The sequence below is a fragment of the Arachis ipaensis genome, chromosome B09 (genome assembly GCF_000816755.2).
Source record: "Arachis ipaensis cultivar K30076 chromosome B09, Araip1.1, whole genome shotgun sequence".
Lineage (NCBI taxonomy): Eukaryota > Viridiplantae > Streptophyta > Magnoliopsida > Fabales > Fabaceae > Arachis > Arachis ipaensis.
The window spans coordinates 131,307,765-131,313,153 of record NC_029793.2 but is presented as its reverse complement, the minus strand read 5'-3'; the positions used below and the strand labels follow the sequence as shown (position 1 = coordinate 131,313,153).

Below are 5,389 nucleotides of genomic sequence, written 5' to 3'. Positions count from 1 at the left end.
ACTACTACCTAAGATTCTGTATTTCTGTTACAATATTTTGTGTGAAGTTTTAATTTAGTCTTTCAAATTTTAGAATAAATAGTGTTAATATTTCTTTTATCAATGTTATCAAATGACACAAAATTCTCCTTTATCCTAATTTTTGAAGAAATCTCGTTCAACACTTGACAAGAAATTCTACATGATCCTGCCGTAGAAACTTGCAAAAATATCTAAGATTCTTTACAATATAATGCATGCTATAGAAATTTCCTTTCTTTATTTCAATACTAGAGACTAGAGAGAGTATAGTGTAAGGTCTTCCCTTTATTGGTTAAAAGTCTAAAATAAACATCAATCACTAACCAATCTATCCCAACTTCAACTATTGAATTTAATTTAAAGAAATAATATAAGCTAAGTGATGACCATGGTAACATAGAATTATTAACATTCATAAACCAGTATTCATATATTGATTTGATGATGAATAGAGCTATATAGTTATTAGCACTAGTTCTTTTGTTAGTTTAAAGTTTGGACAAATTACCGTGTGAGCCTTTAACATTGGAGATAGAGAAGGTAACATTAATGTCTGAAATACACTGTGATCAAAGTGGTCCAATTTAGAAAGGGGAAGTTTATTTAAATTTACACCAATGTATCTCTAATACTTTTTCTTATTATATATATCTTAGCGCATGGTTACATAAATAATTAAAATAAGATTAATTTGGGTCTGTTGTACTAAACAAGGAAGTCAGAATCGCACGTGAAGTTCTCGTGATTCACAACACTCCCATTGCCTGCAATATAATCAACATGATCACCTAATATAGTTGTTAATTAATATATATACTTGATCCACAACCCCATAATCTCAATTCCTCAAATTTATGCTTGTTTCTGAAGGAACAAACTCACCGGTCACAATGTCACATGCACATATACGCATAGTATTAGAGAGGCTTTTGAGATGTTCAAATAGCCACCATCTCTGTTAAAGGATTTTAGTGTTAAAAGAATAATGCTATATGTATGCTATAATGGGAATAATGTATATATTTACTGTTTACATGGCAAATACCTCATGACTTATGTTCTGAGCAACATTAATTATACCTTATTAGTAGATTACTATATATATATAGTTAAGTACTACTACTAATTGTACGTACAGCTTTAAAAAATGGACTAATCAAGCGTTAATTATTCATTAAGTAATTAACCAACATAACAATCTCTCAGCATATACGACTATATCCATTGCTAGCAAAAACAAGGTTTTGCATGATATTCAATGAAGTAATAATATATTGCATTAGTAAGTTAAATTCATTTAAGAACAATTATTGCCTTAATAGAAAATTATATATGTAAATAATATAATTATGTAATCTAATTAATTCCAGTTTATAGTGATTTGAAAATACTGATATTTTAATAATTTTATTTGTTGATTTTAATTCATATATAATAATATATATGAACACTTAGGAATACTGTAAATTGTATTCATTCTTCAATGATAATCATGAAACTTTATAATCCAAAACTTGTACAGATCCGGAGCTAGATCTTATCTTCAAGCTGAATAAATCAAAATTTGATTGTCCATATATGACACAATGAAATGAAATAAATAAAAATGATAAAATAAAAGTGGAAGCAGCAGCATCAAGGAATGTGCGTGCAATTCTAAGATAATGTTATGTTAATGTCACCATTCAAAACCTAAAATCAGTGAAATCAGAATATCTCACATCATAAAGTAGGTTCTACACGTGTGGTTGAAAGATTCCCCTTACATCTCCATCACATTCTAGCTACTATATATAGGAAATGCTATGTATATAAACTGGCTTCTATCTAATCAAAGATAATTAATTTCATTAATTGACAAAAAGATTATACTCTCACGCATGGCTATCCATCTCATCATCAATGGCTTTTCTTGAGGATAGAGTTTGATATATAGAACATCAATTTTCCTTCTTTCAAATCAAGGAGAAAAAGAAAACACCCCACAATCAATCAAGTCCATGCAATAAAATATCATAATTCACTACTTGAGTTATGTTCACTAATTGACAACATATATATTTAAATATAATGAAAAAGATAAAAAAGAGAAGATATATACTGAGATAGAGTTGGTGAAGCAGAGTGAGTAAGATGCAGCACAATTTTTGTGTGTTCATAATAACTTTGCCACATTAACTAGTTTAATAAGCAACACCTCAGAGCTTAGCGTTGCTGCTGCAGCATCATCCATCAGCTTTTGCATTGAATAAGAATGCAGCTTTTGGTGTCAGAAAATAGCATCCTATTCTATTCTATCCTCATTATGTATCTGAGTCCAAAATTATCTCAAAGTTCAAAGCCTATTCCTGATTTCAGGGCCACATCAAGATCAACGCTCTATATCCCTCTTTCCATATAAGTCACTGTCACACATTACCCCAAAAAGGTAAAACGCCGTTGCCGGGGATCGAACCCGGGTCGTCCGCGTGACAGGCGGAAATACTTACCACTATACTACAACGACTTTGTTGATAAAGTTGGTTATCCTATAAATTATCATATTATGTTCTCATGCGAGAGCAAACTCGATGACACAGAAGCGTTAGGAGCGCACTTTTCTTGTCGAGTAGAAGCCCACTTGGACACACAAATTTTGGATTAAAAAGGCACCAGGTTGAATGCAGCTGGGTTTTGGTTTGCTTGGGTTTGTCCTGCCCAAACCATGTCCAAAAAGAGCACCAAGGTTTTCTTGTTACAGATATGTTGTATGTAGGATATTTACAAAAAGGCTTTGATATGACTTTTTCATCTTAAAGGCTGACATGACCAAAAAACTCACTGGCTGAGGCATGTGTAAGAGTGCCTGATGTATTGGCCTCTTAAATAGCCAAGAGGGTTCGATACCTAACACGAGTTAGCTTGTAGTTGAAATTAGTGTGCGAGTGAGTGGGGCTGTGTGTATATGACAAAAAGAAAATTAGTGTTTTCTAGTTTTCATTGTTTCACATTGTAGTTTAAATAATCTGCAGCAGGGTTTATTGTTCTACGGCTATCTTATACAAGTAGTAATTTATTGGACAACGATAAACTCTTAAATAGAACTCCAATTTATAACAAATTAATTTTTAGTCTGCTGAACTATAGAACACCGTGAAAAACCAAAAGAGTTTGGAAATAAAGTTTGTAAATTTTGATTGGCTAATACACTAATACTTGCTACTAAGGGTAGAAAAGGTCGAGCCGAGCGGAACTTTAGCTTTGACGAGCTTAGTCCATGTGGTAAATAGATGGCCAAACTTAAGCCTGTTACTTTTCATAGGCTTTTTTTCAGATTCGGTCCCTATCTATTTAAAGTCCGACAAACCCACGAACCTATTTAAAAAGTTCATTTTATGAATTAGAATTCAAAACAATATACTTAAAAAACCAAAATTATTAAATGTATTCTAAAATGTCATGTACTATAACCATATAATCCATAAACTTTTTTTTTTAACAAAAAGATTATAGTTCTTTTTTTTTCAAGATAGTTAATTTTATTTCCAAAGAAATAATCGGTCCAAATTTGGACTACACCAAGGAAGTGGAATTGTAAAGATCCAACTAAAATATCTAAAGACAACCTAAAAAACGGGAAAGTTCATGGAGTTCATTCACTGCAGCTCGCGCTTCTTCAGCAACCAGGGAGGAGGCTTCCTTCTTCCTTCGAAGATGTGCTCGTTGCGAGCTCACCAAAAGTGCCAAGTCACGGTCGCTGCCAGCTCTGTCTTCTTATGACCGTTTCTATTTCTGCAAAGATCATCCATTAATCGAAGCCACCATTTCCATGGATCGTCGTTCTGCGGTAGGGCTGGGAGCTGGGCTGCTTGCCATGCTTCTTGCGTATCCGGGCACGACCATAGACAATAGAAGGTGGATTCAACTTCTTTATCACAGCAATGGCAGATTGGAGAGATAGTGAGAATTCTGGAATTTAGCATCTGCTTCACAGGTAATCCTTCATGCAATACTTTTCATAGAAAATTTTTTATTTTCGGTTGTGTTCTGAGATTCCAAATTGATTTCTATAGCTGTTTGTTCCTGCATTATTCTAGCAAAAATTCAACTGGTGGCTGGAATAATTGAAATGCTACTCGGTACCCAGAGGCTACTATATACGATTCCTTCTTCTCTTTCATCCAAGTAATCTCATCCTCTTCTTGAATTGGTGTATTAAGAATTGCTGTGGCTATTTAAGAGTTGTATACTTCTATGATCAGTGCTTGATTCCAAGTTCTGTTTGGTAACATGAGGTTAGAGACCTATATTGGGTTGCGCTCTAGAGTAGAATTATTGATAGGTGTTATAGCCATACACTCCTTCACCCATGAGTCCTCCTTAATGCTGATTGAAATACATCTGCCTACTTTCCATAGGATTTCTTTTTCAAAAATTTTCCGGCCTTCTAATACACTTCTCCATCCCCAAGAAAGGTTGTTGCCAATCCCAGCTTTAAGAAAGTTTGTTGATGGAAAATATTTGCTTCGATACACCTTGTGTATCATAGAGTTAGCTATAGTTAAAAGCCTCCAACCTTGCTTAGCTAGCTGGTGCGGGACTAAGAATGCCCACAGCTTAACCGGCAAGTGCACCGGGTCATCCAAGTAATACCTCAGGTGAGTGAGGGTCGATCCCACGAGGATTGTTGGACTAAGCAAGCAATGGTTATCAAGTTGGACTTAGTTAGGCGAATCAGAAAAGGGTTTGGTGAGTTAAAATCGCATAAAATAATAAATAAGTAATTAAAGAAAAGCAATTAAAAGTTTGATGTGAAAACAGTATGAGAAAACAGTTAAGGCTTCAGAGATGTTTATCTTTTCGAATTAAAGTTTCTTACCAACTATTTTAACAATGAATGATCTATTCTATGGCAAACCATAAATGTCTAAACCCTAATCTCTTAGTGATTTAGCCTCCTCTAACCTCCATTAACCGCCACTCTCGTGGTCACTTAATTCTGATTAGATGGTGAAGTTCAGAAAACTAGTTTAGCACCACAAAAACCATAATTGCCCAAGACTAACAGGATTATATGTCACATATCCAAATTAGTTCATGCAATTAGCGATTTTAGAGGAATTTGTTTTCAAGCTGTAGTTCAAGCGAGATAACTCTCTCGAGAATCACAAAAAACTCATGTAGAAAAAGGTCATACTCTCGTTCCACCCAGTTCATAAGTTTAAGAACGAAAACAATCCTTAGAATTGAATCAAACATAAATAAAAATAGAAGAATAATAGTTCTAATCCATAGAAATAAATAGAACTCCTAATCTTAACCAAGAGTTTTAATTGCTCATGACGTACAGAGAAACAGGGTTCTGAAAACGTACGGGAGAGAAAAGATA

At 33.9% G+C, this 5,389-nt stretch overlaps 1 long non-coding RNA gene and 1 other non-coding gene across 3 annotated transcripts; one reads left to right on the top strand and one right to left on the bottom strand.

Moving 5' to 3' along the window:
• Positions 2,456–2,527, bottom strand: TRNAD-GUC. The gene has a single exon. It is a non-coding gene; the product is annotated as a tRNA-Asp (tRNA).
• Positions 3,594–4,416, top strand: LOC110266230. 2 transcript variants are annotated; one of them, XR_002353307.1, is made up of 2 exons: positions 3,594–3,994; positions 4,098–4,416. It is a non-coding gene; the product is annotated as an uncharacterized LOC110266230 (long non-coding RNA). The 2 variants fall into 2 exon arrangements; XR_002353306.1 differs by having other exon boundaries at positions 4,074–4,416.